Consider the following 11,345-nt stretch of genomic DNA (forward strand, 5'->3'; position numbering starts at 1 on the left):
AACAAAACCATCTAGAGATATTTTTTAATACAAATATCTATAACACACTCTTCTCCTTCCCCACCCCTTCCCCTATCACATTCTAACAAACAAAGGTCTCTCCGATACACACAGGGAAGAGAGACTTGTTTAGAGTGTTTAAAAGTCCTGCAGGTGATTCTGATGGGCATGAATACACACACACGCACACACATGTATACTGGCATGCACCCCATGCCACCCCCATCCCCGGCATACTGACAGCCATTACTATGGACTAGCTCTTCTATACCTTGGGTGCACATCAAAATCACCCAGAGAGATTTTTTTTTAAATTATGTTGATGCTCAAGCCAAACCTCAGAAAAATTAAATCAGAACCTCTCAGAAAGAGGCTTGGGCCTCAGGGATTTTATTGTGCAGCCAAGACTGAGATCCAATGCTGCAGGCACTTGGAGAAACCAGTTTAGAGTCAGCCTAGCCCTTGTCCACAGAACTTTCCAACCTAACGTGGACTATAAGGAGACTAGCACACAGTGACTACGCACAAAGCAGCCCAGAGTGCCGCCTAGTGAGGAAAGCACTGGCCGCAGTTTAGGAGAGAGTGGGCTTAGGTTTATCACTTAGTAAGTCACGTCTGGCCTCTGAGGCTTAGTCTCTTTATCTATGAAACAGCAATACTTTTACCGCAGAGAGGGTAGAAGGACCCAATAAAACAATGAGGTGAGTTATTTGTAAATTATAAATAGTTACACATTTGGAAAGGATTACTATGGGGAAATACCACATAAATATTTTAAAATAATTTTTAAAGTAATATTTTTAATTAGTTCAGCCTTGAAATTGACTCAATATTTATCGTGGCGTCTGTAAAAAGATTCCTAATTTTTAGCGTTTCGAGCCTGTTGCCCGGTTTCCAAAGCCTTTTGTCACCTCTTTCATCCCCAGCCAATGCATTCCCAACTCTGTTAAAACACTCACTGACATTATATCACAAAAAAATCAGCATATCCCTCACCACCGTTTCATTCAGTTATTTTACATCATCACAAACTCCCATTATTTTCCTTTAATAATATTTTCTATTAATAAGATGCTAGGGCTTCCCTGGTGGTGCAGTGGTTGAGAGTCTGCCTGCCGATGCAGGGGACGCGGGTTCATGCCCTGGTCCGGGAAGATCCCACATGCCGCGGAGCGGCTGGGCCCGTGAGCCATGGCCGCTGAGCCTGCGCATCCGGAGCCTGTGCTCCACAACGGGAGAGGCCACAACGGTGAGAGGCCCAAAAGATGCTAAAGCTAACTGAAGTCCTCTATTCCAGTAGCAGGCTTTTGAAGACCCAAAGTAAATAATCTTTCCTGGTGCAATTTCAGGCATCACCACCGAACCAGTCAGAGAACTGTTTCTGAGTAAGGTTCTGCTCTTGACTTCACAAACCATGCCATTCAGGAATAGCAAACCACATGCAGAGTTGTTAAGAAACTCTGAATAGCATAGACTTACCACTGAACCCCACAAGCTGGCTTTGTCTTAAATAAGTCAACTAGACTTAATTTTAAGATGTGCAGTTAACCTAGAAACTAATGAAACCAGCACAGCAAATGCTTACATATTTTATACAGTTTTTTTCCTAAATTGTGACTGTTTGTAAGTAAGATTTTTGGCCCTGGTTTTGCTTAGTGGCAGATCAATACAATTATATAAACTATGGAGGTGTACTGAAAAGACAGAAATCAGCTGGTTATGAGTCTGAAATTGGATGGTAAAGAGAAAGCTCAGGGGCTTCCCTGGTGGCGCAGTGGCTGAGAGTCCGCCTGCTGATGCAGGGGACACGGGTTCGTGCCCCGGTCCGGGAAGATCCCACATGCCGCGGAGCGGCTGGGCCTGTGAGCCATGGCCACTGAGCCTGCGCGTCCGGAGCCTGTGCTCCGCAACGGGAGAGGCCACAGCAGTGAGAGGCCCGCGTACCGGATAAAAAATTTTTTTAAAAAAAGAGAAAGCTCAGTGTGAATGGAACAAGCCAAGATGTTGATGACAAGGAAAGGGAGCTCACTCCTTCATGTGTGGGACACAGTCCTACAATGAGGCAAGTAACCCCTCATCTCAACCCCAAAACCCCAACTTCTGCTCTATCTACAAAGAAGAAAGAGCCAATGGATAGTTAAAGAATTATCTAAATGGGAGGGGGACAAGCAGATAAGGTTTTTGTTGTTGATTATGTTTAGGGTTTGATCTCCTCGTAGTTTGGAGATGGTGGTTTTCATGTGTTTGTTTGTTTGTAAGAATATATTCAGCCAGAGCCATCCAACGTTCCAATGTTATGATTAAGTCAGAGAAAGTAAATCCATGTGGAAAACAGAAAAACTCTCTCTTTGAAACCTGAGTCTGCTGTTAAAACTGAGACAGAATATAGGCATATCAGTAAGCTCTAACTCAAATTTAAGAAATAATCAGCCATAAAATAAAAAGTTTCAACCCTACTGAATAAACTGGAAGATTAAAATACAAGTGGTCCTATTTTATGTTAAGACATTTTATTTAGATGCATGGTGTAGGCAGTCCAGGTCAAGGGGATCTCCCTCCTCCCATTAGAATGGAGCCAGTAGAGGTCAAGAGATGTCTTATCCATCTTCATATACTTTACAACTCCTAGTACAATTGTTCTTCATAGAAGCTGCGCATTAGAATTTCCTGGCGATTTTTTTTAAATAAAATAAAAACTGTGTCCATGCCCACACCCAACTCTGCCTCAGGGCCCAGGCATAGGTTTTTGTTGCTGTTGTTTTTATTTGTTTGTTTTTTACTTTCCCATGTGATTCTCAGTTTCTCAGAACAACTATTCAGCCATTTTCTCAGCTGAATTTAAGCGGAATGTGGTGGAAGAGTAGTGACAAGGAGCGAAGAAATCTGGATTCTAGTTTGGGCTCAAATACTAAGAAGCAAAGGAACTTTTGGAAGGCCAGAACTTTGCTACGCCACATTTCCTTATCTCTGAGTTTACAGGGGTGGTCTAAATAATATATAAGAAGACTGCTTCCAGCTCTCAGTTTTCATTGCTCTGTTCAATAAATCAGGCTCTTTACAAATTCAGATTTGTCTTTTCTTAATAAGTCTGACTCAGGAGAATGTGGAATAATCTTTGAACTAGGATTGGCACTCGATTTTACTCAAGCCTGCCTCTCCAGTTCTTACCATGGTACCTGGCATGGAGCTGATCCAATAAATATTTGATGGTATTTATCGCCATCAATAGTGTAGCTGGTATTTATCGCAAAAAGAAAACTGAGAATACCTGGCTCCTGCCCTTTTTTACAAATGAGCAGACTGGTATTAGAGGCTATATTTACATGGGCTATAGATGAATGTTAATTCCAAACACTTAGCACCTGCTTTCTGCCTTTTACCCACTGCATACATGCAGACACTCTTCAGTCACATACTACAATTTGTGCGCCTCACATAGCAACTTAAGACAAAAAAAAGTGGTGTGTATGGCCTTCCCTGGTGGTGCAGTGGTTGGGAGTTTGCCTGCCGATGCAGGGGACGCGGGTTCGTGCCCCGGGCCGGGAAGATCCCACATGCCGCAGAGCGGCTGGGCCCGTGAGCCATGGCCGCTGAGCCTGTGCGTCTGGAGCCTGTGCTCCACAACGGGAGAGGCCACAGTAGTTAGGGGCCCGTGTACCGCAAAAAAAAATAATAAATAAAAAATATATAAAAAAATAAAGTTCCACTTCTGGAACTAGAAAACAGTTATTCGGATGTTTAAAGTAACTGTTTTCTAGGTGAGTAACCTTGAACACATCATTCAAATTTTCCATTTTCTCGTGTATAAACTGAGATCAGATTACCTTGAATCTATTTTTTTTCTAGTGCCAAGAACCTATGATTGGGGGAATAAGCAAGGTGAAGCCAACCACAGCTTTCTTTTCCAACCTTTTTTATGTCCAGCAGCTAGGATTCTATGGCAATCAAATACGTAAATGGAAGAAGCCATGCTAAGATCAAGAAGAGCTTGTGTTTTTTTTTCTAATAAACAACAAACTCTGCAAATATAAAAGAATGTCAATAAGTTGATTGCTCAGGCTGTCCTTTGCATGAGGAGACTAGAAATTGGCACATGGTTCTCTGTCTTCCACAGATACTGTAGGGTGGACTGCCTTGTACACAGTGTGCTGGTTCCAAATCTGCCTTGATGCTGAGGAAGCGTATATTAACTGACAGACCTGTCTTTAGTGAGGTCCAGGAAGACATCTTGCCTCTAGGACAGATTTTGGATTAGAAAAAATAGGAAGTGGAGCAGCAAATATGACACTCAGATTTTAAGCAAGGGTGATTGAGGAAATGATGGTGACATGAGCCAATAAAGGAGCACTTTTGGTTTCAGTTATTTTAGAGTCACTGGCCAGAAGATCATCCTAGAGGGATCTTAAGCAGCTGAAGGTCAAGATCAAGTACTGAGGGTCCATCCACGTATGTATAAAGATGTAAAAACTCTGTGACAACTTACTATCTTTAGTTCACAGTCTCAAGCCAATAAAGGTAGGTTTCGAACTAGTAAAGTGGGTTCCAGAATGTAAGCCAGGCTGTGTCCCCTCTAATCCCAGGTATATCAAAGTCTAGGTATATATTTGCCCTTACTCTGAGTTACTCATTCTCCTCCCCCAACTCTTAATCCCTAGATTGAGAAAGGGAGAAGTCAAGCTGCATAAGGCTTGTAGTTTTCCGGGTTTACTCACATCAGGTGACTGTTCAGCTTATTATTATTTTCAGATGATCTCCCAGCCTGGTGACTTTTAGGCAAACAGCATAATCCTGGAACAACAGAAGCAGCAGATAAAAGACTGCACCACCAGATTTTCAGAACAAAACTAAGGGTACAAAGCAACGTGAGGGTCTGGCCAGATTACATCACCCTTGCAGGCATAGGGTATTTCTTTTTTTTTTTTAATTAATTTTTAGCGGAGTATGGTTGATTTACAATGTTGCGTTAGTTCCTGCAGTACAGCACAGTGAATCGGTTATACATATACATATATCCACTCTCTTTTTTAGGCATAGGGTATTTCTACCCACCTGCCTCAGCACAGAGACTGCAGAAGTGAAAAGGCAAAATGACCTCATTGAAACACAAATACCGGATGCTAACGCACATATATGGAATCTAAAAAAAACAGTATTGATAAACCTAACGTCAGGGCAGGAATAAAGATGCAGACATAGAGAACAGACCTGAGGACACAGTGAGGGAAGGGAAAGCTGGGACGAAGTGAGAGAGAGGCATTGACATATATACACTACCAAATGTAAAATAGATAGCTAGTGGGAAGCAGCCACATAGCACAGGGAGATCAGCTCGGTGCTTTGTGACCACCTAGAGGGGTGGGATAGGGAGGGTGGGAGGGAGGCTAAAGAGGGAGAGGATATGGGGATATATGTGTACATATAGCTGATTCACTTTGTTGTACAGCAGAAACTAACACAACATTGTAAAGCAATTATACTCCAATAAAGATATAAAAATTTAATTAATTTTTTAAAAACCTACACTCCGAACGATAAAAATTTGCCACCTCTCCACAATGTAACTCATCTCAACTAACAAAATTGGTTTGCCTTAGTAAAATTTGACATTTCAATGAAAAAAAAATGACCTCATCAGAAGAGGAAAGGACATTCTCCAATATATGAACAAGTGAAGGTAGCAGTTCACAAACCAGGTAAAATCCCCACACACTTTTTCCCAACCCACCCTCACATCCACTCCTCCAAACATGTATTCCCACATTTGATAACATCATTTGATTCAGATAGAAGGACTTAGAGGGAGGCTGTGGCTCCAGCCACATAAGAACGCACCTGGAAAATACCACCTTTATTTTATTTCTGCCGTACTAATTCTATGGCACTACCCAGATTGGTGTGACCTGAGGAATCAGTATGAAAAACCATGTTTCCTGGAAAGAACATGTTTTTCAATTCCAGCTCTTTGGTTTACTAGCTGGAACACACTTTTTGGAACCTCATTTTTTTTAATCTATAAAATGAGAACGGGATAGGAAGGTGGGATGAATTGGGAGATTGGGATTGACATACATACACTATTGATACAATGTATAAAATAGATAACTAATGAGAATCTACTGTATTGCACAGGCAACCCTACTCAGTGCTCTGTGGTGACCTAAATGGGAAGGAAATCCAAAAAAGAGGGGATATATGTATACATACAGCTGACTCACTTTGTTGTATGGTATAAACTAATGCAACATTGTAAAGCAAATATATGCCAACAAAAATTTTTAGATTAAAAAAGTAAAATGAGAACAATGCTGAGCTTACAGTGTCATTTGGGGTATTAAAACTAATGTACATAAATGTACATAATAGAATTGACCTTCCTGTATGATTGCTCCCAGCTGCAGAATCTTCCACCTGCCATTATTTTAATGTCTGTCTCCACTGTGGTTTCTCCAGACACAAGCCTGGTCTTGTTTGTTTCTGATTTTCCAAGGAAGACCACAGAGTCTGGCACATTGTAAGTGGAAATGGGATAACAGTTGCTTTGAACTGTAGCAGGCTCTGTACCTACTCACTTTTACACTCTGAGCCCTGTGGAGAAAGCTCACAGCTCTTAGACCGGCATTTTAATCATGGTAGAACCCTAAGAATGATAACGAGCTAGTTGAATGAATGAAGGGATGGATGGATGGATGAAGACATCTCTGTGAGGCAGTTTATGAAAATGAAATGGATAACATCATCTAAGAAATTGTTAAAGCAGTAATGTGGCTCAACTTACCAATAATCAAGGATTGGTGATGTGATTCATCTTTATTTTAGGACCTAATCAGTACCAGGCAAAGAAAGAGTCTAGGGCACTGGAAGAATTGAGGAAATTTTTAATTGTGAGAACTACAGGTTATCTCAGATTATGGTAAACAATCACCAAAGTGGAACCAGAAGAACAGTACACTAAAGAAAATGTTTATCTTATAGGAGAATTATAAGCTGTGTGGGAAATAGTGGGATAAATAACAAACAACTCATAATATTTCTGGACCCTTCATTAGATTCTGGAAAGAAAGGTATCAGTATTTCTGGGCATGACTTTTCTACATTGTGATTTTTAATGAGGTATGTAGCATCACCCCAAGAGATGCTCCTGCATTTTTAGTAGCCTTTTATTCATCCACTTAAGGAAATACTTCATTTTAACTCAATGTGGATTCTCCCCTTGGTAGGGCTTTTTACAGCAAGCTAATTTCCATCTACTTAAAATCATTTTGTCGCACTTATGCCTAGATTCAATTAATCTCTCAAAGAACTTTTCAAGTTCAGACTTTACCATTTAGTTCCCTCAGTGAGATGGACCACTACAAATCAGGGGCTAACAAAAAGTAGGGTCTTAAAAAATTTTTTTTTAATTAAAAAAAAAGAAGCGTCTAAGAATGGATTCCAATTCCTTATTCACTAACACTTTAAAATACTGTTTAAAAATTCCGTCTGACTTTCCCAAAGTAGAGTTAAAATACTTTCACAAATATGGCTCATAAAAGCATTGTTGCTGACAAGGAATTTGAGTGCTTCCAAATCACTCTGGAAATATAAAATGTGACATGAATGCTTACTTTAAAAATGACATGTGACACAGTTGCTATTTTTACTACCTGTCTAACAAGAACCCACCCACACTTTTCTAAAATAACTGAGTTAGAATCCAAGAAGGAATTCAAGCCAAGATATTGAATGCTGCACTTTGAGTTCAGAGGCAATGCATATTCGGACCCATTGCAATTGTTCTTGCTATCCAAGAATGGAGCAGATTCCTTGGGGAAAAAAAAAGCTTGCTAATCTGGAAGACCTCTCCCCTTAGACCTCCTTTGAAAATAGAGGTTCCAACTCCAGACAGCTATCTCCATCAAGCATCATCACCAAAGGGCCTTTCCTCCCTTTTCTCCCCTGCTATGCAAATTCACTTAAAGTAGATATAATGCATGACTAACTGAAGCTCAGCAGCAAGCAAAAATCAAAAGGGCAGTTGATGACATTAATGAGTGCCTGTAGTGCCCTGCATGTGGTATAGACATCACCTCAAGGTAAGGATTTTCCTTTGGGATCCCAAAGGTCAAAATCAACAGTTTCTACATATTGATTAGAAGAGATCAATGGGAAAAAATTCTCTCATTTTTTCTCCCCTCACTTTTCCCCGAGTTTACCATCTGATCACCAAACATTAATTGGCCATTGACTCTGGATATAAAATGCTGAAACACATAATCATCCCTGTCACTATTCCCAATTAAAATTTACTTTATAAAGCTGATGTAGCTGTACACTGTCTTCATAAATATGGGAGATAAGCAGAAGTGTGGAGAGAAGCCAGGAGTTCCATTGCTGCCAGTTGTCATTAGTGCAATCCAGACACCTGAGATGACCATGATTCCTGGCTGCTACCACCTTGGTTTTGACTTTGCTTGACCTACACTCTGGACCTGAGGAAGACACTCCCAAGTGAATGTCACAGAAGGATTCTCCCCAGAAGATCAGGGGGCTAAAACCTAGACTAAAGAAACCTAACCAAGTTGCCAATCAAAAGGCAAAGAAAAGACAAGGGTCAAAACCCTGTTTCCTCTGAGTTTAGGAAATCATAACTCTGATGCTTTCTTTGATTTCGTTTAAAATCAATGTGTCTACTTATAAAGCACATACTGTTACTTGCTATTGTTCTACACTGAGCGGCTAGGAGTGGGGGAAGGTAAAGTAGCATTAAGAAGTAGTCTCTGGGCGAGAGAGAGGCATGGACATATATACACTACCAAACGTAAGGTAGAGAGCTAGTGGGAAGCAGCCGCATAGCACAGGGAGATCAGGTGCTTTGTGACCGCCTGGAGGGGTGGGATAGGGAGGGTGGGAGGGAGACGCAAGAGGGAGGGGATGTGGGAACATATGTATATGTATAACTGATTCATTTTGTTATAAAGCAGAAACTAACACACCATTATTAAGCAATTATACTCCAATAAAGATGTAAAAAAAAAAAAAAAGTAGTCTTTGGGCTTCCCTGGTGGCTCAGTGGTTGAGAGTCCGCCTGCCGATGCGCGGGACGTGGGTTCGTGTCCCGGTCCGGGAAGATCCCACATGCCGTGGAGCAGCTGGGCCCATGAGCCATGGCCGCTGAGCCTGCGCGTCCGGAAAAAAAAAAAGAAGTAATCTTTCACTTTAGAAGCTGAACGTTTCCCTGCAGGAACAAGATTTATCCACATGTTTGATATAAAATGATAGGAGCCAGGATAATCAAATCCCGCCATACCAATTGCAGTGCTAGAGGAACTTAGAGAAGAGGGGAGGAAGCAAAGTCTTCACAAGGAGGTAGAGACTGCACTGTGGTCCAGCAGATAGAGTTTGGATAGAAGCTGAGTCATGCATGAAACATTCAGGAAGAACAGAATGCCATCACAGGAGAATTCTAAGCATGGCGCCCTCTGGTTCCACCCACACCCCCAGCCCCAGTTCATTAAAATCTCACTTTTGGAGCCATGATGTGGTAGAGAGCACCTTGCTTTGGCATCAGAGAGGTGTATTTCCAACCCCAGCTCTGCCACTATGAGCCCTTTGAACTCTGCTAAATTGTGAAACATCTGTGAAGCTCTATTTTCTTATGTGTGATAATGGTATCTATCTTGCAGAGCTATTGAGATAATAAAACAAAGTGCGTACCAAGCTAGCTCTGAGACGTTCAGATAGCACTAGTTTACTTTCACCATCAGAGCACACGAACACTCATATCTGTGGTAGAGAGTGTTATTTATCCACCAAAGTCTCTCCTTCTTCCATAGTAGCAGAGTGGTGGCTGAGCCTGTGCATACCCAGCCAGAGACTGCACTTGCCAGCAACCTTGGCAGCTACTTGATCTGTGTGACTTTGTTCCTGCCAGTGGCACAGAAACAGAAGGGATGTGCATCTCTTCCAGGCCTGGGCTTGAAAAGAGCCTGTCACTTTGTCCTCTTCCTGTGCGTTAGAAGATGGATTTGCCTGAAACCCAACACTGACCATGCAGATGAATACCTTATCATGCAGCAAAGAAACAAGTTGCAAGGAACCTAGAGCCATTCCCCCACTGCCCACAAAGTGACTATGCAGAGAACAGTCCACCTACCCTCCAGGATCAGTACAGAAAAGAGGAATAAACTTCCCTGCTCTTTTAGTCACTCTCCTCTTGGGTCTCTTGATATCTCCACTTAGACTTTTCACCTAACTAGTACAAGATCTCATTTATCCTTTAAAAAGTAGTCTCTTGGGCTTCCCTGGTGGCGCAGTGGTTGAGAGTCCGCCTGCCGGTGCAGGGGACACGGGTTCGTGCCCCAGTCCGGGAGGATCCCACATGCCGCGGAGCAGCTGGGCCCGTGAGCCATGGCCGCTGAGCCTGCGCGTCCGGAGCCTGTGCTCCACAATGGGAGAGGCCACAACAGTGAGAGGCCCGCGTACCGCAAAAAAAAAAAAAAAAAAAAAAAAAAGGAGTCTCTTTCTAGGTAAGTCAGATATTATCCCCCATTTGACAGATGAACAAGCTAAAGCCAAGGGAAGTCTAAGTCCATCTGACATGTCAATGCTATCCTGTCACTGATTCTCAGAGCCTCGGTCTTCGCACGTGACAACTTTGTCCCTTCTTATGCCTGAGACTGCGAACAGAAGAAGCATTTAGATTTAGGTGTTGATGAAAGTTTGACAGGGTTGAATATTACATTTCAAATATAGAATCAGGAAACTAGATTTTAAATTAAGCAGCACATTGCAAGTGGTTTCATAATTATCGCTATTATACATGTGTTGCTACTGCAAAATTTGAAGAAGCACTGGAAGATGTAATTGCAACACAGAGTTCTGGAATCCAGGGCAGAAATGTTTGGCATTGGGGGTAATTTACACCCATAATGTAATTAAATAGGAGGCAATTTGCATTCAGATTTGCATGTTACAGTATTTTTTTCTGATTATAAATTTTTTTTAAAAAAAAGCTTTGGCAAGCTAGGAGGTTTCTGAGTGTTCTGACAATTAGTATTTTAGACAAATGACATTGGGAAAAAGGACTTTCCAATCCTTTTCTGGAGTCTTAGCAGTTTGCCAAGGAAATAATAAACTGTCTGTCAGATATTTTAATATAAAATATGCTGTGATAAATAACTGTTTTCACTCCCACATTATTTTTGCTCAAATGTATTTATAAAGATTTCTCTGATTCCCACCTATTGATAGTATCTGCCTATAAGTAAAAGATTTGAAAGGCATAAGCCTAAACACTCAGAGCAGATAAGAATCCAAGTGTTATACTGGCAAAGAAATTAGGATTTAGGGTGACTTTAAAAATATAT

This window comes from Mesoplodon mirus, assembly GCF_964341445.2.
Source record: "Mesoplodon mirus genome assembly, chromosome: 1".
In the NCBI taxonomy this organism is placed as follows: Eukaryota; Metazoa; Chordata; class Mammalia; order Artiodactyla; family Ziphiidae; genus Mesoplodon; species Mesoplodon mirus.